Below are 26,358 nucleotides of genomic sequence, written 5' to 3'. Positions count from 1 at the left end.
AGATCTATTGTAAAAACATGCCTGTAGATCACAATAGATCTTATTCAATAAAAAGATTATTTACAATCATGCATGCCAGTTCATCACCAATACTGCCTACTTCTAAATTGCCCACCACCAACCATTCCTCACTTGTACTAATTCTGAAAATCCAAATTCTACATCTTTCACTTCCATTCTCAATTTTTCCGATATTCTTCTCTTTGGCATTCCAAGCTCTTCCCTATATAAACTGCAAATCATCCAGAGCTCAAACAACTCCATCATCTCCCATATAAGATCTATGTGCTATTTTTGCTGGCCTTCAATGCTTCTTTTAAACAATGCATTAGCTTCAAAACTCTAAATTCTTGCCCAGAAGTGCAGCTTTGACAATCTCCTGCAATGCTGTGTCCTGTGCATCTTATTCACTCTTCTAATTATGGAGTTCTAAGAATTGCTTCCTTTGTTCTATACGCTGTGTCAGCAGCATAGTCTTCATGTCAATCCCCTCCTCTCTTGAACTCTTCATGCATCACTTCTTCATGTCTTCAATTTCAAACTCCTCCTTTAAGCACATTTCCTCAACAGCATCTTTAGGCATCCTTGGTTAGAAATTGTTGTGAATGATTCTGTATCTTCAGCTACTTTTTATGTTTATTTCTGTGCAATTTCTCTGTTTTTAAGTATTCAGTAGCTTAGAAGAGATCTTGTGTGCATTTCCTAATGGCATGTGACATTATTTTCTTTAAAGGTTGTTTTCGGTATTGCTGTGTTGAGGCTGACGTTATCACTACTTCTTTAGTAGATCATGGTGCTTGGACATGCATTGAGTCAACAATTTCTGCTGCAGTTTAGTCCATTCATCAGATTCCCTTACAATGTCAACAAGCAATATTGAAATTTGGCACAAATGCAGAAAATGCGTTACTGGAAATTGGCAACATGATCACAGATATGGAACATTACTCTGTTCAGCTTAACTTAACCATCCACACAGAATGACTCTAAATAGTCCCCATTCCACCATCAAATCGGTTTTAAAAGATTCCATCATACTCAGCTGCACACATTTACCAAGGACTTCAAATGTTGATCACTTTTTTGGTGAAAACATTTGCAATTTTGATCCTTTAATCACACCTTGCAAGTTTAAACATCTCACATACTTCTCTGGGTTTTTAAGTTTTCTATACTATTCATATAGTCTACATCACAGACATCTACTTTCAGAATTTAAGAACCATTTTTTTAAGATTGCTTAAGACTTAGATTCACAAAAGGACTGAAAGAGAACAAAAGCTTAATAATTCAGGTTTGACTCATCATAATAATAAATCAGCCATTTCTTCCAAATCTGTATGTTAGCACCATCAATACAGGGACGGTAAGAGGCACTCAGCGTGCACTTAACCCTTTTAACGTTGCTAGCTCCTACGTTTTGTTCGTGTGTTCTGTCAGTCACATTAGCAGGATTGATGCTTCGGAATCTGGATAACCTAACTATTTGAAGACATGTTGTGTTTAGTATTGTACAAAGGAATGTTATTTTTTAAGTGCCAGTTTTGTTCAAGTAACATTGCAAGACTTTTGATTGGCTGAAAATACATCTAAACAAGATGTGACATATTTTCAAATGTGAAATAAGTTACAGCTTCAAGTTTTCTAGAATGACTGTGTAAAGTAAATGATTTTAAGTTTTTTCTGTATTTTCTGCAGGTGTTGCAATTGAGAGTATTCCTCCAAACCCCTCATCATTGATCTTCCATCAACAGGACTCATTCTCTCGATTTCACAGTTTGTGTTCTTCGTTTCATTAAGGTAAGGGTAACAACATTTATTTATTGAAATCAACTATAACGTGCAATGCGGTTTGTGGGAGAAATGGAAAATGTTGTAAATGAGAACTTAATTGCCTTTAATTTTAAGCTTTGGTTAATCAAGCCATTAATCATCTCTGAAAATTAATATACACATCTCGGTATGTGGTTTCTTAAACAAAACAACTTCAAAGTGTTGACAGTTAAATAGCTCACAAGCTGTTGACTTTTTTGTAACACACGCATTTTCTACTCATTTATGTGGAATAATATGTATGTATTAAGATTTTAATCAATATTGATTGATCTTAGAAATGTGCATTTTGTTATAAATTAAAGAATAATGTGCTCTGTTGCTACACTAAATAATAGGTATTGCCTGGGTACAACCACTTGATCTTCAATGATCATCTGAAACAGTTAATTGTGATGCAATGAAAAATGTTCAACCTAAGTGCATCAAACAATAGCTAAGATTTATGTTGAGGTGCCATCTGAGCTTGAACATATTTTGTCATTCAATATAGGAAAATATGATCGCTTCTGAGATATTACATTGAAGAACACTCTGAAATTTTTGTGTTGTAAGGATTTTGCTTTCAGGCAATTGTTTTGAAAAATACGTGATGTAATTCAATTACAGTGAGCACGTGCCTGACTGAGGCTCTTGAGCATCCGCCAAAGCTCAGTACAGTGTCGACCACTACATGCAAACCAAAATTTTAAGTGGTTGAAGAGTGCCACCACAATAAGCACCCACAATAATGCACACTTGCCTTATACCTGTTTCTTTGATTATTGTTTTTGTCTAGAGGTAAATTATTACATATCACTAATACAGAGTTAGATTGAATATTCCAAGAATTAATTCCCCAAAATCCAGCATATTTTTTCTAATTTAAGGCTGGAACTGCTAGAACAAAGATTTACTGAGAATGTCGGCAAGTTCTTTCTCAGGGAGGTGATTAGCTATTGGAGCTATCCTTTCCACTTAAGTCAATGAAATCTAAGAGTTGTGTGACAGGAAAAAAAAGAAAATGCTGGGAATACACAGTATTCTGTAAGTTTGAGTTAAACATGACTCTTCTTCAGAACTGAAGCAAAGTAGAAATGTGATAGACTTCATGCCATTTTAAAGGGGTGGAGTGAAAGGAGGAACAAAAGGAAGGATCTAGGATACAGTAGAGGGCAGGAGAAATTGAATGACAATGATGCCATGAAGCTAAAAAAGAAAACCATTAGTTCAGAACGAGTGTTAATGGCAGAATAATGAACAGATCTGGTTGAAAGCAAAGGCATGAAAACCAGCACATTGCACAAAAAACAACTGGAGGACAGAATACATAGTCTGAAATATTAATTTCATTATTAAGTACACAAAGCTGTAAAATGTCCACTCACAAGATGAGGTGAACTTCCTCAAACTTCCATTGTGTTTCCCAGAACATTGCAACAGGGTGAGAACTAAAGTATTAGAGTTTTTTGAAGAAGTCTCAACCATAATGGATAAAGGGGAACTAGTAGATGTGTTGTATTTGGACTTCCATAAGGCATTCAACTAGGTACCTCACAAAAGGTGAAATCATAAGATAAAAAGTGTTGGATGTAATATATTGGCATGGACAGAAAATTAGCTAATGGACAGGAAACAGCGATTGGGGATAAGGGATAACAGTGTGGAGCTGGAGGAACACAGCGGGCCAGGCAGCATCAGAGGAACAGGAAAGCTGATGTTTCGGGTCGGGACCCTTCTTCAGAAATGGGGGAGGGGTAGGGGGTTCTGAAATAAATCAAGAGAGGAGGGGTGGGCTGGGGAAGGCAGGTGGTGTGGTGATAGTGAGTGCAGGTAGGCAATGGTGGGGGTTGGTCAGTGAGGTGGGAGGAGCGGACAGGTGGGAGAGAAGACGGACCGGTCAAGGAGGCGGGGATGAGAGGGAGGGTTGATCATGGGATGAGGTCGGGGGGTGGGGAGATTTTGAAGCTAGTAAAGTCCACATTGAGACCATTGGGTTGTAGGCTCCCGAAGTGGAATATGAGGTGCTGCTTCTCCAGTTTCCAGCTGGCGTTGTTGTGACACTGGAGGAGGCCCAGGATGGACATGTCATCCAGGGAGTGGGAGGGGGAGTTGAAGTGGTTCGCGACTGGACGGTGTTGTCATTCGTAAGGGTTAAGGGTTGTAAAGGTTAAAGGTTAAGGGTTTTTTTTTCCAGTTAGCGACCCCTGACGGTGGGATTCCAGAGAGATCAGAGCTGGGATCACAACTGTTTACAATATAAATTAATGACTTGCAGGAAAGAAGTGAATGTACCATAGACATTCTGTGCAGATGACACAAAAGTAGGTGGAAAGGCAAATTGCGAGTGAGATACAGACAGTTTACACAGAGATAGTGGAAAGTGGGCAAAATATTGGCGAATAGAATATAAGGTGGGAAAAAGTGAAGTTGTTCATTTTGGAATGGAGAACAAAAGAATAGAATATTATTTAAATGAAGAAAAACTGCAGAAAGCTGCAACACAAAGGGACTTGGGTACTTGTACACAAAATACAGAAGCTAGCACACAGGTGCAGCAGGTAATCAAGAAGGCTAATGGAATGGTAGCCCTTATTTCAAGGGGTATAAGAGTAGGGAAGTCTTACTACAACTGTGCAAGGTACTGGTGAGACCACATCTGGAGCACTGAGAGTTGTCTTGGTCCCTTTTTTAAGGAAAGATATTGTTTCATTGAAAGCAGTTTCTCTGGGATGATCTCTGATATGGAGGGATTGTCTTATGAGTTAAATAGGCTGGAAATCTATTCAGTGGAGATTAGAAGAATGAGAGGTGACCTCATTGAAATATATAGGGTTTGAGAGGGTAAATGCTGAAAGTATGCTTTCCCCCCTGGGAGAGTCTGGGACCAGAGGCATAGGTTCAGAATAAAGGAGTGCCAATTTAAGACTGAGATAAGAAAAAATTCCTTCTGAGGCTTGAGAGTCTGTGGAACTCCTTGCGATGGAGAGCTATTGGGGCAGAATGTCAGATAAGCCATGATCCTGTCGAATGCTGGAGCAGGCTCAAGGGGCTAAATAGCCTATTCCTGTTTCTATTTCCTATAGTCTCGTGGACATCACATTGTGAGGGATAAATGCAAAATACTAAGTTGGAAGCTGCTTTCCCCAGAAAGACAGTTTGCTGTTTCACAATGGAGACAGGGGAGGCAAAAAGGTAGGTGCCAAACCTCCAGCAGTTGCATGGGAAAATGTTGTGAAAAGGCAACAAGGTTTTGGAGGTGTTGAAAATTAGACCAAGGTGTCAAGGAGGGAACAGTCTTTTTGGTATGCTGAAGGTAGAGAGAAGGGGAAGATGTGTTTGGTCGTGGAATCGTGCTGGAAGTGGCAGAAATGACAGTATGTTTTTTTTCCAATTTGGAGGCTGATGGGGTGGTAGGTGAAGACAAGAGGAACCTTATCAGAATTCTGTGAGGGAACAGAAGTGGTAAGTGGGAACTGGGTCAGGTATAGTTAAGGCTCCTGTTAAACACAGTGAGTGAAATCCTTAGTTGAGGCAAATGGAAGACTTATCAAAAGCTCAGTTGTGAAAAATAGCATTATTATAATATAACAGAGATAGAGAAACTCGGAGAATTGAGTGGTGTCTTTACAGGAGGCAGGATGTGAGGGACTAGTGTTGAGGTAGCTACGGTCCTCGGTGGACTTACAATGAATATTGGTAGCCTGTCCTCAGCTATTAAGGCAGCGTATCTATGAAATGAACGGTATATGAGATTTGGACCATGTGAACGTGAGAAAGAGGTGAAAATTATTGTTTTTTAGCATAGTCTTTTCTTGTCAGCATAGCAGGCAGTTGCAATCAGGCACCCTTGTGGGAGGACAGTAGTTTGATCAATTGCTGGGAGTAGAGATCCTTGGAGCATCAATGACAAAGGTTTTGATTTCTTGTCAAGCTGAAAAATGACAAGCAATTTGCAGAAATCTGGAATTAACCCCAGAGAGTTGAATTTTAACATCTGTTCATAGCAGGAACCTGACATTTTCAGTAGTATATTAGTCAGTGGCTTTTAAATCCAGCTGCTGCATTTGCATCTACCTTCCCAGTTTCCTTATCTGATAGAGTGAGTGGGCATGATAAGGATCCACAGTCCATTTCAAATCAAGTACTTAAAACAAGACACGACAAAAATCAGACTTGGATTGCTGTATCAGTCTTCAGGTAGAATCAGAACTCATAGCAAAATGGTTCAATGATACCTTTCTAGAGACAATGAAGACAGGAAGTTGTTGCCTGCCTCAGAAAATAATATGACATGTTTGAAAGTGTCTGAGGCAGTCAGAAATCAGAGTGTGCTGCCATGCAGTTGGGTACTATACCAGAAGAGACTTGCTGACCTAATCAGGACAGGAAAAATGAGTGATATGGCACTTTTCGGTATATCTGATGTGTATCTAACCCCAAGCCTCTTCTGCCTTCCTAAGTGTAATCCTGAACATCAGACCTCATACTAACACATCTTGCAGATGTACCATTCATCTCTACCTCGGCACCTCTTCACAACCCCCATATCAATACACTATTCTCTCTCACCATCACCTTAATGCAATGTTATACCCACCCTGCACAGTGACCTCCATAAGTATTGTCTTTTTAACCCCTTGAAAATATTCCATTTCTAATACTGTGAGGTCTCTTCTTTTTCTCATTCCAGAAGAGAACACACACCAGAAGAGTAGGCGTAAAAGATAAGCTGAGTCACAACATGCTTTGGCATTGGATGTGGAGAGATGAGAATTTCTGAGCTATGTGGTGACACAGTTAAATTTCACACTGCACTCACTCATGTTGACTTGATGTCAACTATCACTGAAAAGTGGTGACACTGATGACTTAGCATCCTGTACTGGACAATCCTAATTCATATATTTTATCTCACACAGATCTTACAAGCATCATGAAGGAAATGATAATATCTTGCAAGTGCCTTTGCCTGTCATGCTACTCCCACACAGTGTTACTTCAGTGGCTGTAGCATAGCTGCTGCTTTTCAATGAAGGCAAGTCCAGAATGTCTTGCAGGACGCAATCAAGCAGATTTAGGTTAGCTTCCCACTGCATCACCTTGGCATGAGCAACCATCATAGTCTGGTCAGATAGGCAACAGCAACCATACTGGCAAAGTGACAGTGGTAGAAATATGAAAGCTGTCATCCGGGGAGAAGACAGCAAGTTTGTGTTCCAAGTTGCCACTGCCATTCTACTAGATGAGAGGCAGGTGACATAATTGTCTGAATAATTTGTTGGAGAGCATTTGTAAATGCTGAGAGACTCTGTAAGTTCTTTTGTTGTCTGTTATCCAGAGGCAAGGCGACAGCAGTCTGAACCTGCATGAACCAAACTGAGCTTGCGTGGCAACATTTCATGATTTGAGTAGGAGTTTCCATTGCCATGCTAAGCCATTATGTAGCCTCTGCCCATGCTGCAGTGAAAGCCAAGACATCTGCCATCAGACATTACCCAAAGGTTGGGTCCCCCACTGTTCTCATGGAACTGATTACCACCTCCATTATGGAAAAGTAAGTTCCAGAATCTGTCTGAAAAGCTGCTCCCTAATTGGAGCCAAAATCCTCCATGATTCTCGACAATGACAACAGACTTCTCAACAGGCTTGCCAATGTACCAAAAAGCTTTTTGTGCACATGCATCAGCTATTTTGTATTTATTTCCCCATGAAATCCTCAACTCAGTCTGTTGCTATAGAACTTGACTGAAACCCTCAGTATCCTGGGACCTGGCATCTGCAACGTCCTTTCCTTCTGCTTTAGCTGCTTACTACTGCCCAATGACTCTCACATGCAGATCCAAGCTACGTGGCACTTTCTAAAGTAAGTGTTGAGCCAGTATCTGAGCTGCTGTCTGCAAGTTGAGATACGGTCTTTCTTCATCCTTTGTCTACTCTTTCGTTAGCCCTTCAGTTTTCCACACTACTTGCTGGACATGGTGCAGTTAGTCTTGAGTATCTGGAAGCACAAAGGTACAGTTGGCGTGAGAGTGTGGGAGGAAGCAGAGCATGGTTATAACTATCTGCAACATGTGCATCATAACAGATTGCTGAATGAAGGTGAAGTGACTTTGAGAAGCTGAATTGGAATAGAATATGTTGTTGTTCACAGTTTAAGCCATGCAGTTGGCCATGACCTTAGTGACAGCCTCTCAAATTATTCCCGCTCCATCACTTCTATGAAGATGCAGTATTTCAGGGTGGCTCTACGTCATGCTCTGTTCTTAGAGCTGGACTGCGGACCACCATTACCTTAATGAGCAGCCAGCACAACACAGAATAATTGCCTCGTGATGCCCACCAATCTTGGGCGTTGCCTAATTTAGCTACTTTGTTTTTGTCACAGCAGTTTCTTTATCACCTCAGCCTTGCAAATACATATACAGATTTCTATTGAGTTTGTTACAGCTTTTCTAACACCAGCATAAATGCAGTCAAGCAATTTAGTAAATGAAATATGTCTTGTCACTAATTTTAGTAAACAGAGTTGTCAGAATAGAACACACAATCTGCTGCATTTTTGAATTAATCAGTTAACAGGCTGAGTTGTCCTCCTACAGCTATTGATCAACAATAAATAGAACATAGAACGTATAGAACATAGAACAGTACAGGCCCTTCGGCCCACGATGTTGTCTCGACCTATTACCCTACTCTAAGATCAAACTACATTTTACTGTCATCCATGTGCCTATCCAAGAGTCGCTTAAATGTCCCTAATGTATCTCACTCCACGACCACTGCCGGCAGTGCATACCACACACCCACCATTCTCTGTGTAAAGAATCTACCTCAGACATCTCCCCTATACCTACCTCCAATCACCTTAAAAATATGCCCCCTCGTAATAGTCATTTCCGCCCTGGGAAAAAGTCTCTGGCTATTCATTCTATCTATGCCTCTCATCATCTTGTACACCTCCATCAAGTCACCTCTCATCCTTCTTTGCTCCAATGAGAAAAGCCCTCATAAGACCTGCCCTCCAGTCCAGGCAGCATCCTGGTAAATCTCCTCTGCACCCTTTCTAAAGCTTCCACATCCTTCCTATAATGAGGCAACCAGAACTGAACACAATATTCCAAGTGTGGTCTAACCAGGATTTTATAGAGTTGCAACGTAACCTCACGGCTGTTATACTCAATCCCCCTGCCAATGAAAGCCAACACACCATACGCCTTCTTAAAAACCCTATCAGTTTGGGTGGCAACTTTGAGAGATCTATGGACATGGACCCCAAGACCTGTGTTCCTGCACAGTGCCAAGAATCCTGCAAGAAGTGGTCAAAGGAGAATCTCATTTAAAAAAAACTCTATTTTTGTTCACTATAAACCTGCATAATCTCTGAGATTCTTGGATTCCAGCTAGCATGCTCATTTCTGTCTGAAATAAAAATGTCATTAAAACAAGTTCAGCCACCTTTGTGCAGACGTTTACATCGAGCACAGTCGTTTGCATAAGTCCAGGGGCTTACACTTCACACCTGCCTCCTCCAATATTTCTTCATCTAACCTTATCAGCAAACCCTTGTTTTTCACTCTCCACCATGTGTTCATCTGATTTAGCCTTTTTGTGCATCCATGAGCTAATGTCTAATACTGATTATTTGTAAGATTATTCACAGATTACTGTACATGCAGATAGATAATTTATGTTGGTGCAAGATAATTGAAGAGCTGCATACTGCAGAGAAAGTCAATGAGTTCATAGATGGAGAAAGTAATCTTTCATAGAAAAAATAAACAGCGTAATGGATGCACAAGTAGATGCATCAGCATGCTGTGCTGCTGAGATGCAGGAGGGTCCCACGCAATGACTTTCTGTTCTAAAGTGCGTCATGGGGACAATGACAGCTCTTCCCACAGACTAAGAAGAGAAGAAAAGCAGGCAGTGAATCACTCGGGATGCTGCCACCAAAGTGACTGTCAGCGTCTAGGCTTGAGTTGTTAAACTGTTTAACAGACTGCTACTTGGCACTGTAAATATAAATATTGAACAAATGGTTAAAGTTTTTGAGTGGAGCTGATGGGGACAAGCCAGAAATATCTAGGACTGCAAAATAAACGGAACAATGTTTCCTTCTTTGTAGCGAGTCCAGGTGAGTGTTGGAGGCAAGGCCCAGGCCAGGCCTACATGGGGGGTCAGTGAGTCCCAGAGGTGAGGCCCAGGCTAGGCCGGCATGGCGGCAGCAAGTCCAGGCAAGTGCTGGAGGCGAGGATCAGGCGAAGTCGGCATGGGAGGCGGCAGGTCCCAGAGGCGAGGCCCAGGTCAGACCAGCATGGCAACAGCAAGTCCAGGTGAGTCCGGGAGGTGAAGCCCAGGCCAGGCAAGCGTGGCAGCAGCAAGTCCAGACAAGTCCCAGAGACGAGTGGAGAGGAGGCCAGCATGGGGCGGCAGCAAATCCCTTGAGGATTGCAAACAAGGCCTCCAGGATTGATCCCCAGTATCTTCTATACACTTGGCCCAGCCATCTGAAAGCTGGCACGGACTTGGTTAAAAGACTATTGTGCGAGTACTTTTTAAAAGAAAGTTTCTTTATCCTTTATTCTTTATGCTGAGCATTTATTTATGATTCTCTCATGTCTTAACACATACTTAAGTACCCTGTAACTTAGATGGCGCTAAGAGGGGACATTAGAAACTTTTCACTGCTCTCATTTGAGTGCACATTGACAATAAAGACAAATTCTAATTGAGAAAGCCGTTAATGTTTCACGTGTTATGGACCAGACCAAACCCCCTCAAAATATTTTAAGAAGGTAGCCTACACCCTAACTTTTTCTTATTTTAAACATAGATGGGAAGTGCCATGTTCCAGATGTGATGTAACTGATCAAACTACTCAATGTTAAGCAAAACACAATTTATTTAAACACTATAGTTAAAATACAAACAAAAGAAAGAGAAATTTAGAATAACTTAAATAGTGGAAAACTTAACCGAATAATAGATACAATACCTATTACTAATTTGCTGTTCCAACACAGTAATATCCCATATACACATTCCTTGGGAAAAATGCAAATTCAGATACAGATTCTTTCATGCAGTTCTCTAATCCAGGAGGAAAACAATATCAAGAGAAATTTCAGATAGATTAGCAGCTGGGAATCATTTACTGAATTTGCCAACTCTTCTGACACCCAAGAGCTTCTGATGCTAAAGCTAAAAAAACTAGAAATCCTTACCTGTGAGAGCTGGCCATACCCATTCAGGCTGTTTTTAAAAAAAAAAACCTAAGGCCTCACAAACTGTTTACTGTGGTGGTTCTGGTAGACCGTTTGACATCTCTACCTTACAAACCCTTAAAAAAAACCAGGACAAAATAAGCTTTTAAAGTGACAGCATCATCACACAAACTATTTTTAAGATAAATGAGAAATGAATTAAATACCTTGCTTTTACTTTCAAGACTAGAAATAGTCAAATCAGCTGTTCTGTTTCGGCACCTCTCTCCTTCCACTGCTTGATGCCTTGAGATGTTCAACTCCAGCACTATTATGAGTCACACTTTCAAGTGCTAAATTGCACTAAGTTAGCTACTTACATGTGCTCTGAATAAAAAAAAACTATTTGAGTCATTTAATGAGGACCCAGTTTCTGCTGATTTTTAATTAATCAGTTCTTTCACTGCAAGCCTTGGTGAGGATAAAAAAACGCTACTTAAGGCTTAGCACCCACATAAATTCAGCTGTAGATTTTGGTTTAATTTCTACAGACTCAATGAGGCTAAAATAGGGGTCGGAGAAGCCTTCTTAAGGCTAGCACCCACAGAATTTAAATTATAGATTCAATACTAACTGCACACTAAATTATGCTAAATTATGTTTGTACAGTTAAAGATATAGACTTCCTTACCCAATAAATGCATGCATTCAGTCCTAGTTTGAAATGAGATCTTCCATGGTGATTTCACACTTGGATTGGTGAATATAAAGTAAACTATTCCAATCGATGCTCAAAAATGTGGGTTAGCATTAAGCAGAAAGGTAATTTCTTCCTGCACCATTGTCAAACTCTTTCATTTCCTCACAGAGTGATTACCAATAAGTACTTTACTGTAGCCAGTTTTTCTCAGCTGTCTGCCTAGCAGAGTCTTAGTTGAGACTGCCAAACTCATTTCACAGTGGACTACTCCAGCTGTCACAGTAAACCTTCAACCCATCATTCTGAACTAGATTCAAAGCCAGATCCTAGAGGAAAAGTACATTACTGTGAGTCACTGCTCTAGTCTACTTAATTGATATCTTTGTCATGGTTACTGTTTAGATGAGAGCTGTCTTTAGAATAGTCAAAGTGAAATATCCACAGATTAATTGCTTCATGTATGTCCTGTGCACAAGTTTGTATTTGCAAACATCAAGCATACCTAATTAAAATAAATTAAAGATAACTAAAAGGAATATTTTACAGTTACAAATCTAAACTCATGGTTCAAATTATATTTATAACTGTTGCAAAACCCAAACCCTTTGTTTGAATTGTGATTATATAATCATTGCTTGTGATATTATTCCTCTGTGGCTTGGCAAGTGATCATGAATAAAGCATTTCCGTTCCAATGGAGTTTATTTCAAAGCCATTTTAACATTCGTTTAAATGATGGAAATGTTGTTTCAAATTAATATGCTGCCCTGATTAATGGTCTGTATTTCAGTTCATCAAGTATCCCCAGCAGGTGGCTAAAATTAACTTTTTTGGCTCTGATGCAAATGCTCTCAAATCTAGATGAATTGATTTATAATTCTACATCTGATCATAAATCACTGTGCAAGTAGATGCAGAAAACAAATTATATAGGATTTTGAATGTAATGATCATGTACACTGAGCAAATTATAAATGTTATACATAGTAGCTATGAATTCAGCAAATTAATTGAAAGGAAATAAATCAAATGAAATTCAAAACAGTAGCTTCATTGGTGCATCAGATAATAAAGAAGCTAAAAACTGATGTCACTTCGCAAGTATTTTGAAATGTTATTTGAATTTAAAAATAGCTACTATAGAAAATACAAAATCAGAATGAATCTTAATAGACCTTGACTGTTGCTATTACATCTCTCAATTTACTCAGTTTCTGAATCTCTTTCTTCATCTTTGACAGGTGAGCTGAAAGATCGTTTGGGGGGGGTGGTGGAGAGAGAGAATAGTTCACAAATGTTGTGCAAAGGTGAAACTAACAATTGAGCTTAAAAACAGATTGCAATTATACATTGAAGCTAGAGTCTAAGCATTTAAGGTAGCTTGGCATCATATGACAGAAACAATCATTTGTGTAAATCAAGCAATTTGATATCACAGGTTTGAAGTATTTACGTTTGAACTAGGTTGGCTACTTTTTGAGTATTGCGTGCAATTCTGGTCTTCCTTCTATAGGAAAAATTGTTGTGAAACTAGAAAGGGTTCAGAAAAGATTTACAAAGATGTTGCTAGGGTTGGAGGGTTTGAGCTATAGGGAGAGGCTGAATAGGCTAGGACTATTTTCCCTGGGGCATCAGAGGCTGAGGGGTGACGTTATAGAGGTTTATAAAATCATGAGGGGCACGGATAGGGTAAATAGATAAGGCCCTTTCCCCAGAGTGGGGAGTCCTCCAAGTTTGGGGATAAGCCACATTGTTATAAAACAGTAGGAAAAGCTTAGCCCTGTGGTGTGGGAGTGCGTGCTAATAGTCGAACTGATTCTTTCCCTCAATGTCAACACCCTAATTTTGATTACTTGAAACATGCCAAGCAGTTAAATTTTAAATAATAGAATCATGTACACTAGAGGAGCTAACCATTGGATACAGGAAAAAACTGTTAGGATTGTAATATTTCATACTTCCCTACGCATCTCCTGTAACACTGAAACTCTTAGCAAGTCAGTTTGACTCACTGAAAGTCGACAGCTCCCACCCTCCCCTTAGTTATTTTACGTGATCTGTGCTACACTATTTCTCGACTGAAAAGCTTGGAGAGAAATGCCCAAGTTTCTGCATTATTTGTGTTGCCCCTAACCTTTCTGCTAGAAATAACCTGAGGACTGTTTAATTTTGTAACCCTCTGTACAGGAAAACATCTGACCTGCTCGCCCTTTTCACCCTGATTCACTAATTAAGATCAGTCTAAATTTTCTCGGTCAAACAGCTCCCCACCTTCCCAATGTACAACACACTGGTCCTTTGTGCTATAGCTCTGTGTACATTTTCATCACAATAGGCCTTTGATCTCTGTCCTGCTGTACTTTCTATGTTGATTTTAAAAGATAAGGACACTCTATTTTCAGAACACCAAATGGTGGAAATATCAGATACAAGTTTCTTTTGTTGAAATCCTCCAAACTACAGAAAAAGAACCAGCTCTGTCAACAGAGCCAGATGGAGATCACTTTTGTATGACTTGCCTCAAATAGCCACAAAGTTGAAAATGTCATTAGAAAAGGGATGACAGCAGAGAAGTTTGTTGCAGCAATTTAAACAAAAGATAAATGAACAGTTGTTGGCAATTTGTTACAGCCTGCAATGTCAGCCTATTTAAAGTGTAAGGAGCGGATCTTGTTTCCTTTAAAATGAGAGTTATAGCTCAGGCTCTCAGTAGTCAGACCGCAAGACCAAGATGTTTTATAGTCTCTGGTCAAACCTATTTCTCTTGTTTTTCTTCTCCACATTTTCAATAAATTGCATCAACAGAAACAAGAGTAACACGACAGGGAGGAGGAGCCAAGCAAATGACTTTGCAGTGCAAGGTTGAAATTCATAGTTCATCTGCACAGCATTTAATTATACTACAGTATTATGAATGGATTTAAAATGTGATGGCATGAATGTGGATAAGTCTGAATGGGGCAAGAAATATATGACCCTGTTTATTACATTGTGTTAAAAATGGGAAAGGTATGGATTCCTTAAATATTCAGTTAATCCTGTGCAATTTAAAGAAATAAATTCCACTAATAATTGTAAAAATTGCATCCTTATAATTGTCCGATGTCAGGAAGTGTACCTTTTATCTCCTTTTAAATTTCCTTCATCTCAGACTTGTGTCATAACCCCATTTTTTTTTTGAACATTGTTATGACCATGTCACCATACTCTCAGCATGGTAGTAATTGTTGACCTATAGAGAAAGGAATCAAGGGTCATTCATATAGAACACAAAATAATGAATTATGGGGTGTAGAGCCAAGCTGATTCAAAACAAGCTGATTCAAAAGAGCTTCATCAGTCGTTTGTTTGTACTGAAGCTTTTCCATAGTGCCTGTAACATGCATACTTTCACAGTATGTTTTTATTTTGGTGTTGACGTAGTGCATCTGAATGGCCAGAATTCGTTTGCACTATTATTCAAAATAATTGTTTTTTGGGGAAATTGATCATTAAAATTTTCTGTCACAGATAGCACAATGACTAATTGTGACAAAATATAAATATTGTCTTGGCCAGAAGACATGGAGAAAAATCCCAACTCGTTTTGTTAAAATGGGCATTAATGCTTTTCCAGTAACCTTTTCACCTCACGCTGGAAAGGGGGAGAGGCAAAGCTACACAATTAACTTAATGATCTTCGAATTAGCCACTAAGATGGCCCATCAGCACCTGAAATGTCTGTCCTTGTGGTATGACTGAAATTGCAGCTTGTTAAATGGCTTAAGTATGCAATTCTGTATTCTAACTAAGCCAATTGCTGTTGGACTTCCAGAAAAGGAACAGGACTCCAGGCTGAGACAGCAGCCTCCCTTGCAGCCTCAATTTCTATCTCCCAAGTTACTAGCTGGAAAGAAGCATACACTCTGCTTGCAAAAACGAAAACGACTGCGCCCAGCTCAGCAAGGAAACTATTATTAGACACTGAGCACCGGGGAGTTGTAACTTGCATGAGTTGGTTTTTAATACTTATGGATTTACCTAAACTTCTAATTTATGCTTTCTCTCTTCCCTGTTTTCCTTAGTTCTCTAAGTGATTGTGTGTGTGAATGGAACAGCAAAACAGTTCCATTGCATTTTGAATGTTTTGATAATAAATCCTATATTTGATTTTATCACAAATTTTGGATTTTGCTGTAGGTTTATTCCAAAACTTGGAATATAAAAGCTGTTTTGTGGGATGTGGGCATTGCTGGCTGGCCAGTATTTGTTATCTGTTCCTAATTACCCTTAAGAGTGGGGTGGTGAGCTGTCTTCTTGAACTGCTGCGGTCCATTTGGTTTAGGTAAATCCACAATGCCATTAAGGAGGGAAGTCCAGGATTATGATCAATGTCCCTAAAGGAATAGCGAGATATTTCCAAGTCAGGATGATGAGGGGCTTGGAGGGGAACTTGCAGGTGGCGATGTTCCCATGTATCTACTGCTCTTGTCCTTCTAGATGGTGGTGGTTGTGGATTTAGAAGGTGTTCTGTAAGGAACCTTGGTGAATTTCTGCGATGCTTCTTGTAGATAATACACACAGCTGCTTCTGATTATCAGTGGTGGAGGGAGTGGATGCTTCTGAATGTGATGCCAGTCTAACAAACTGCTTTGACCTGGATGGTGTCAAGCTTCTTGAGTGTTATTGGAGCTGCACACACCCCAGAAAGCAGGGAGTAATCTATCATACTCCTGACTTGTGCATAATCGGGCAGACTTTAGGGAATCAGGAGATGAGTTAATCCCCATGGGATTCCTAGTCTCTGACCTGCTCTTGTAGCCACAGCATTTGCTTGACCAGTCCAATTCAGTTTTTGGTCAATGGTAACCCTCAAAATATTGTTAGTATGGAGTTTAGTGATGGTAACACCATTGTTTGTCGAGGAGTGATGGTTAGATTCTCTTTTTGGCGATAATAAATTGAATGGTATTTCAGTGGTGCCAGTGTTACTTGCCACTTTCTGCCCGAGCTTTGATATTGTCCAGGTCTTGCTGCATTTGAACATTGAACATTTGGACGTTTTGGGAAACAGTCTTTGGCTTACCTCAGTAAGGGAGAAAAGTCAAAATGGAAAGGAGCTCGTCAAAAAATACCTTGCTGTTTCTGGTTTAAGAGGTGAAAAGCGATCATAATTTGAATTTGTCACCCCCCCCCCTCCCATTCCTCTTTGTCTGTAACAATATGTTTGTCTGAATTTCTTCTTTAATATAGTCACAATATTTAAGAAATTAAAAACAAGCTTAATTCAACATATTAATTGTCAGTTGTATTGCTCTAGGGGAAAAAGCCTAATTTCCATACAAAAATTTGGTCAGCTATCCATTTATTTGAAAATTTGAATTTGACAACAAAAATTCATGAAGCCCTATTACAGGGATATTTATTAGCCTCAATAAAGGATGGAACTGAAGGAACACAGCAGGTCAGACAGCATCAGAGGAGCAGGAAAGTCGATGTTTCGGGTTTACACCCTTCATCAGGACTATATATTAGCCTGCCCCTTTTTGAAGTTGTTGAATTTAATCTGGAGTCTTCAAAGGGAAGGAAATTCATCTGGAATTTGCCATGTAAGTTTGTTTGAGATACTTCCATGCTTATCCCTTGAAATTTCCATATTTATCAGTAAAATGATTCCTTCTAAAACTAATTTAGAATCTGTCCACACATTGAGGAGCCCACACATGGTTTGTCAAACTTCTTTGGAGTAAGCTTGTTCAAAATCTGCCTGACTTTCCAAACATCTGGCATTTTGTTGCACCTTTTAAATCATATTGATTTTGATTTAAAAGAAGGAAAGAAATTGTCAGAGATTTTACTTTTATAGGCAATTCAAGCAATTTAATATTTTATTAATCTGTAGGTCTTAAGTTAATTACTCTGGCACTTCTTAAAAACCAGGATGCTCAGGCTGGAACCTGTAGCAAAATGATTAGTGAAGAAAAGCATCAGTTTATTATCCTGGATACTATTATACCCAACACAATAAGGTGTATATGCCTTGGGTATATATCATGATGGTAGCAAATTTGACAATGTATTGAATCAAAACTCAATAACAAAGGCAGTTTGCTGAACAGAAGTAAATGTAAAGCTGCCATAGTCTTACCAGAGCACAAGACTGCTCTCTCATTAAACAGGAAGGACTGGTAGTGTTTAACTTGAGGGTCACCAGGCCTCACTGAGGGGAGAGGTTGAGAGGGAGAATCCTTCATGGTAGCTTCACCATGGTTACCGGTGTGGGATTTAAACCCATGCTGTTGGTATTACTCTGCATCACAAACCAGCCATCTAGCCAACTGACCCCCTTGACAATATTTGAAAGGGTGAAGGAACCTAAAAACAAGTGGGGTCGCAAGTAGATAGGATAGTGAAGAAGGCATTTGGTGTGCTTGCCCTTATTGCACAGTGCATTGAGTATAGTTGGGATGTTATGTTGTGGCTGTACAGGACATTGGTTAGGCCACTTTTGAAATACTGTGTGCAGTTCTGGTCTCCCTGCTATAGGAAGGATTTTGTGAAACTTGAAAGGGTTCAGAAAAGATTTACAAGGATGTTGTCAGGGTTGGAGGGTTTGAGCTATAGGGAGAGGCTGAATAGACTGAGGCTATTTTTTCTGGGGTGTCGGAAGCTGAGGGGTGACCTTAGAGGTTTATAAAATCATGAGGGGCATGGATAGGATAAACAGTCCTTTCCCTAGGATGGGGGAGTCCAAAATGACAGGGCATAGGTTTAAGGTGAGAGGGGAAATATTTAAAAGGGACCTAAGGGGCAACTTTTTGATGCAGAGTGTGGTTGTGTGTATGGAATGAGCTGCCAGAGGAAGTGGTGGAGGCTGGTACATTTACAACATTTAAAAGGCATCTGAATGGGTGTATGAATAGGAGGGATTTAGAGGGACATGGGCCAAATGCTGGCAAATGGGACTAAATTTATCTAGGATATCTGGTCAACATGGATGAGATGGACCAAAGGGTCTGTTTCCGTGCTGTACATCTCTGTGACTCTATATGGAATGACTGTCACTAACTCATTCTCATATTTTTGCTATTAATCTAGTAGGGTCACTTCGTTGTCTTTAATGCTAGCTCTTGGATAGCACAGTAGGTCAGTAGTTAGCACTGCTGCTTGACAGTGCCAGAGACCCAGTTCAATTTCAGTCTTGGGCAACTATCTGCGTGGAGTTTGCACATTCTCCCCGTGTCTGTGTGGGTTTCCTCAGGATGCTTCAGTTTGCTCCCACATTCCCGAGATGTGCAGGTTATGTGGATTGGCCGTGCTAAATTGTTCCGTAGTGTCCAGGATTAGGTGGGCTCACTATGGTAAGTGTGGTGTTACAGGGATAGGGTAGGAGGCTGAGTCTGGGTGGGATGCTGTACGGAGGGTCGGTGCAGACTCGCTGGACCGAATGGCCTCTTTCAGTACTGTAGGGATTCTACGTTTCTGTCTCCCAGTAGAGCTCACAATGTAATCAGTAATATGTTTGGCAGAAGAATCTGCTTGGAAATTCATTCACATATATAAATTAACTCCCCTGTGGCCATCTGTTCATACAAACGGTTTTGATGGCGGAAATTAGTAGTGACTTACAACTAAATGTTCTTCAACAAACGAAGGTTTGCTCCATAATAAAGAACCCGTAAAATATAAAAGTACTTCACTACTCCCAATAAAGATTATTTTTGCAGCGGTGTGTTGTAGTTGCAAGTTGAATAGAAAAATGTTGATACTGAAAGAAAATGTAAAAATAGAAGCGTCCACAGAAGACAGTTGAAGTGTCAACTTGCCTTGTGGTAACACTTTCATCTCTGAAGCCAAAGATCATGGGTTTAATATGCACACCAGGAAATGGATAGATATTTAGGCATGATATTGCACTGTTGTGGGTACCCGTGTTGTGGGTACCATGTTTAAACAAAAGTTTTGCTTATCTGATCAGCTGAATGTAAAACGAATGAGGGGTAATGTCATAGAAACTTATAAAATTCTAACAGGACTGGACAGTGTAGATGCAGGGAGGATGTTCCCAATGATGGGTGTGCCCAGAACTAGGAGTCACAGTATAAGGATTTGGGTAGACTATTTAAGATGGTGATGAGGAGACATTTCTTCACCCAAAGAGTGGTAAGCCTGTGGAATTCATTACCACAGGGAGTAGTTGATGCCAAAACATTGAACAAATTCAAGAAGCAGATAGGTATAGCACTTGCGAATGGGATCAAAGGCTATGAGAGAAAGCAGGATCAGACCATTGAGTTGGACAATCAGCTATGATCATGAAGAATGGCGGAGCGGGCTCAAAGGGCTGAGTGGCCTCCTCCTGCTCCTATCTTCTATGTTTCTGTGTTTCTGTGTAAAAGTTCACAAATTCAATGAACAGGTGAATTTAGTGTGTTCTGGTAAGCATTTATCCCTCAATCCAATGCCTATATCAAATTAACTTGTTATTTATGGCTCATTCACTGTTTGCAGGACTTTATGTGCAAATTTCTGTTGCATTTGCTTACAGAATTACAAATGGCTGCACTTCAGAAGTCATCCATCTGCTGTAAAGAGCTTTGGAGTTCTGAAAGGCTCTACATAAATAACAGTTCTTTCTCTTTTCTTTTTCCACAAATGATCACTTGAGGTAGTTCTCAACTTTCAAAAGCCTGGGGAAGTGAATCTATTGGGGAAACGACAACTGCGGTTTTACGTACATAGGAAGAAAAATTCAGTTTTGACAAGTTGGGCTTTAAATTAAGGGAGTGTCTGAGAGACAAAAATATCCTGACAATCTTCAATAAAAAATTAAACATAACGCATAATTCAACACAAAATTAATTTTAGCAATGACTAACTACTTGCTGCACAGATGGATTGTGTTAAGGAATCCTCTGCAATGCATGTCTAATCATCATCATTGGCAGTCCCTCGGAGACGAGAATGACTGTCTTCCACTCTCAGGGTGAGCCTGTAGGTGGCTGAATCGCAGAAGGTTCCTATGCAAATACTGCAAATAATCAGGAAAGCAAATAGTACAGTATGTTTTAGTGTGAGGGGCATTGAATGCAGGAATATCGAGGTTATGCTTCAGTTATACAGGGCATTGGTGAGACCACATCTGGAATACTGTGTCGTCATCATCATCATCATTACAGTCCCTCAAAGACGAGGATGACTCTCTTCCACTGTCAGGTTGAGTCCATAGGTGGTTGTACAGGCCAATGCAGCTACCGCAGGCTTTGTTACACTTGGGGCATAAGGTGGTTACGGGAAGGGGTGGGTGGGATGTTGGTATGGCAGCATGCTCCTTATGCTGTTTTTGCCTGGCTTCCACTTTTTCCTGACAGCAAGTCTCGAGGAGCTTGACATCTTTTCAGATGCTCCTCCTCCACTTGTCTTGGGCCAGTGTGTCTGTGGGAATGCTACACGTCACCAGTGAGGCCTTGAGGGTATCACTGAAGTGCTTGTCTAATAAATCCTGACTGGCTAAAAGTCCAGAGATAAAAGAAAATATTGAGTGTCCACAATTGAATCTGATCTGATATATCTCAATAGATAAGGCACTGGTTGCTGTTGCTAAGGATTGTGGTTCAATGGTGTGCTTATTTTTCTTCATTGGACAGATCTTTGATCATCAAGACTTGAGGGATATGTGGTGCAGACGGAAAAGTGGAAGTAAAGCTACGCTCGAATCAATCATGATCTTATTGAATGGCAAAGCAGAGCTGAGGAACCAAATGGCCTAATCCTGTTCCTATTTCTTATGTTCTTTCTTAAGTTTGCTTTTCCTCTTTGAATACTAGTGAGTGTGATGATTCCTCAAAACCATGTCAGTAGCACCATGGATACAGGAGTGGAGGAAGAAGAGTGGAAGAGCAGTACTGATAGGGATTCTTTAGTTAGGGGAGATGCCACATGTTCCTGCAGCCTGGTATCAGGATCAAGGATGTGACCGAACAGCTGCATGATATGCTTTTTTTTGGGGAAGGGGAAGAGACAGAGTTCGTCGTCCATGTTGGTATCAATGACTTGGGTAGGACAGGGTTGGGACAAGGTTCTGAAAGCAGATTTTGGAGAACTTAGAAGGATGTTGGAAAGCAGGAGTGATGTAAAGGTTGAACCAGTTGCATCTTGAGTGGACAGGGATTAAACAACCTCACAGGTAGATTTTGGTAGAGTTTTTGGGAGACTTTAAATTAGATTGATCAGGCAGTAGGAAACTAAGAGGCAGCTCAGATGTCAGGGAAGTAACGTTAGTAAAGGAGTAGAAGAGTAGTAAGCAAAAGTAGAAGACAGAGAAAGCCATCGCAAGCATCAGATGGAGAATAATGTTATAAAAGGCTGAATCTGTGGTACTATCTGAATGCATGTGGCATTCATAAAAAAAGATGATTTTTTTGAGTATTTGGATATGCAAATTGAGCAAAACAGATATGATTTATTTGCCTTTATAGAGATGTGGCTACAGGGTGATCAAGATTGGGAACTGAACATCCAAGAATGTTTTACATGTATGTGGGATAGACAAAAACGAAAAGGAGGTAAGCTAGCACTGCTAATAAGAGTTGACATCAATATGTGAGTAAAAGAGGATCTTCGGTTCGCCCAAGCTTATCAAGGTCAGCAGTGATCCTGGGGAGGAGGAATGCGCAAGCTGAACTTTCACATTGTTTTGGCTGTGTTATTACTAGGGAGTTTCATAGAAGACTTTCTGCCAAGGCCCATGGTAACTTTGCTCGCGCAGTATTTTGCTGCGTACTTCACCTTATTAATTATGCATTCAGGATTTACCGTGCCCTGCTTATGCAATCCTGTGGCAACAGAGGCAGAAGTGCTCACTGCTCCTGAGACCACGTGCCACCTACCACTGATCATATACATAAACATGCACCACTTCAAATACAAGACAACAAGGTGCAGGGCTGGATGAACACAGCAGGCCAAGCAGCATCATAGGAGCCAAGAGCTGGACATTGTAGTCTGCTGTTCTACCATTTTTGGGTAATAAACTGTTGCCGAAAGGGAAGCTGGTACCCAGTTTCGGAAGAAGGGAGTTAAAGGATCTGGTATTGGAGAGGAAGGCCATTGTTGGTCTTGTAGACAGTTGAAGGGAACTACGGCACCAGTTGCAGCCAGCTGGATCCAAATAGTGACCTAGGTCAGTGCCAATTCCTGGACCAAATGGAATGCCTAGCAGTGCTGGGAGAAGGTTAATAACGACCCCTCTTTTGCTACCTCACACACACTCTTTCTGCCACTGCACAGTGACAACACTAAGGTTTTATGGTCTGCAGCTCTCACATCGTATACATCATTTCCACACAACAATTCTCACCCACCTCACCCTCCTAAACTCTTCCAGCCCTCTATACTTCCTATTCACTTATTCAGGACATTCCACCATTTCTACACCTCCCGCACCACCACTAACACCAACTTAGGAAGCACGATGGCTCAGTGGTTAGCACTGCTGCCTCACAGCACTAAGGACTCAGGTTCAATTCCAACTTTGGGCAACTGTGTGGAGTTTGCACGTTCTCCCAGTTTCTGCATGCGTTTCCTCCAGGTGCTCCAGTTTCCTCCCACTGTCCAAAGATGTGCAGGTTAGGTGGATTGGCCATGCTAAATTGCCCATAGTGTCCAGGGATGTGCAAGCTAGGTTGGTTAGCCATGGGAAATACAGTGTTACAGGGGTAAGGGTTGTGGGTCTGGATGGGATGCTGTTCGGAGGGTCGGTGTGGACTGAATAGCCTGCTTCCACACTGTAGGGATTCTGTGATGATAACAGTTCTTCTATCCACTTTCATCTCAGTCAGTCTCTCTTTTTGTCCCATTGCACGAGAAAATGTCTCATAAACGGGCAAAGAGGCCCAACACAGACAGCAGTTTGGCCAAAATTCCTCAATCCCTATGACGTGATGATTATTGAAATGGCTGGACAAGACAGAGTCCACTTGTGTGGGAATGCCAAGACCTCTGTGTCGAAGCAAACCAGAAAACCTCATTATGCTGTGATGATCTCCCATTCCCACTCCCACCACAGTGAACATCTTCTTAAGATCCTTAAGCTTCTTCCCCAACTGCACAAATAATGGCTGCTCTTTCCTTGCAGAGGAACCACCAGTGCCCACACATCTGCCATCCCAAAGAAACCAGCCCATCAGCTTCTCCCCTACTTCTGAGGAAGAAACCACAGATTCCACAGAGGATGTACTGTCAAGCCTTTCTCCTGCACCCTTCACCAGTTTAGAGACTCGGTTTATTTGTTTACGACCTTTTGAGCACATCACTGTGTTTCTGCAGCTGGTCAGGAAGAAATGTCCCAGGCTGCTGGCACTCTGACGACTGCCAGAGTACAGGCACCTGGGCAGCAGATGAACCCATGGTGTCAGCCATTAATAAACTTTGTGGAAATGCTTAGGCAGTCATTGGAACAGCAGTCAGGTTTGTCAGAAGCTGTCAGTAAACTGGGTCACAGGTTGAAGAGTCTAATGGTTATCAGTACTGCGGTAGTTCCAGTATGTGTGCATCTGCCTATCTCTGTGGATAGGTTCATACCTGCACTCTATCATTGTAGCTATTGTTGCTAAGCGTCAGAAGCGGCAGGGTTGGTCGAAGATCCTAGACCGCACTCGAGGTATCCCTTCTTCTCAAGGACACTACCCAGACAAAGGTAGGATCACACACAGTTCCCTTCTCCCCTCAGAAGTTTCCTCCCAGGACACTCAAGAAGTGCCAAGCTCCTCCAACTCTTGTCTGCATGCAATCGCAGAACCAGTGGAAGTTGCAACCGAGGAGGATTAGAGTGCATCTGGATAGGATGCCCTTAGCATATCTGGGCCCACTATCTCCAGATGCTCCCTATGTTAAATTTTCCAGGTGAATAAAATCCATTACAGTGCAGGCTCTTTCCACCACAGACCCAGACTCCTGGACTACACCTGGAAGCAAAGAAATAAAATGGCAGTGATGGCACATCGGTAGCATGGGTGACAAATCATTTTAAATACACTTTCACATCAGAAAATAAATATGCACTTTCAATTGTCACATGTCTGATCGACTCACTTTAGTTGTAGGACTTGGTTATATAACCAGCATATTAGGGTTAGGCAACCTCTTCTTTATCCCACAGACGATACAAGTTATATTTCTCATCATGTAAGAATTTAAGAATTCTTACATTTATGAATGCATTGAAGACTTAGTACCTTGCATCGAAGACTTAGTATCTTAATCAAGAGATCACTGAGGGCAAAAGTAACACGAACATGTTGTAATCGGGCCTCGACCACACTCATGTTCAATATGTATGGCACTTTGTGCTTGATTAACACAACCTCATTCAAGGATGGATGATGAGCAGTTTTAAATGTTTGTGTCATGAAATCTAGTGCCATTGACAGAAATAGGTACACCCCTCCCACAGAATAAAATAAAAGTAACTTACTCTGCACACTGTGAATGAGTTGGCAGCCATTTTCTTCCCTATTATGCAGTTGGGGGTGGTCGAAAATGATGTACTATCTAGGTCTAAAACCTGTGAAGCTTTGCCTGATAGTTAAGATTCCTAATCTCTCCCTCTCATTGTCCCCCACCACCTCCCTCTCCATCTCAGGCTCCCTCCACTCCCTCTCCATTCATGTACAGTTTTGTGAAGCTGTTCTTGCCACCTCTATCATGTGTCAAACTCACCACATGCATATTCAGCCCTTTCATTTGACATTCAATATCTCCATTTTTCCTACTATCCAGCCATCAAAGCCAGGGGTATGGTCACTTAAACAACCCACCCAACCCCCAGTACCACAGTCACTGAAGCTGTACCAGATTTTGTCCTTGTATTTGGAATTGACCCCCATCCCTTCACTGTCAACATCCCCTCAGCATTGCAGCATCATACATCCCATCCCGAGACTTGCGTTTCCTACTTTCTACGTCACTACGTGGACTGGCTCCAGATAATCCCACTTGATGTTTACCAGTCAAATCCCCAGGACTGACCTTGGTTTACCCCTTGAATTGACTTGTGAGGACTGTCCTGACCAAGCACGGTGCAACTCCAGGACTGATTGTCTCCACCACTCCCTGACTACCTGTGATCCCCAGACTGCTTGTACTTAACCTTCAGGACTGATCTCAGTGCAATCCCTGGATTTCAGGGACATATGTAGCCAGGGTTGGGAATCTAAGTACCTGACTAATAGTGGCCAATCCCCTGGATAGAGATCGAATGATACACTTGATTGTGAGCATGGCAACCCTGACTGACAGTAGACCCCTCACGTATAGACAGGATGGTTAAAAATGTACAAAAACGAAGTTGCTGGAAAAGCCCAGCAGGTCTGGCAGCATTTCGGATCCGGTGACCCTTCCTCAGTCCTGTTTTTTCCTTCACAGATGCTGCCAGACCTGCTGGGCTTTTCCAGCAACTGTGTTTTTGTTCCTAATTTACGGCGTCCGCAGTTCTTTTGGTTTTTATGGTTAAAAAGGTGTTTGGCACGTTTGCCTTCATTGCACAGTCCTTTGAGTATAGGAGTTGGGACTTTATGTTGCGGTTGAATGACACATTGGTAAGGCCTATTCTGGAATACTGTGTCCAGTTCTAGTCGCCCAGTTATAGGAAGAATATTATCA

General features: G+C 41.0%; 1 long non-coding RNA gene across 2 annotated transcripts in view; it reads left to right on the top strand.

Moving 5' to 3' along the window:
- LOC125484685 overlaps window positions 1-26,358 on the top strand; it is a 48,663-nt gene that overhangs the window by 10,453 nt on the left and 11,852 nt on the right. For both annotated transcript variants that reach the window (XR_007263513.1, XR_007263512.1), the window contains exon 2: window positions 1,699-1,800. This is a non-coding gene — a long non-coding RNA (uncharacterized LOC125484685). The remainder of the gene's footprint in view (window positions 1-1,698; window positions 1,801-26,358) is intronic.

Source organism: Rhincodon typus, chromosome 13 (assembly GCF_021869965.1).
Source record: "Rhincodon typus isolate 14 chromosome 13, sRhiTyp1.1, whole genome shotgun sequence".
Lineage (NCBI taxonomy): Eukaryota > Metazoa > Chordata > Chondrichthyes > Orectolobiformes > Rhincodontidae > Rhincodon > Rhincodon typus.
Note: the sequence above shows the minus strand (reverse complement) of the source record. Positions and strands in the feature narration are given on the sequence as shown.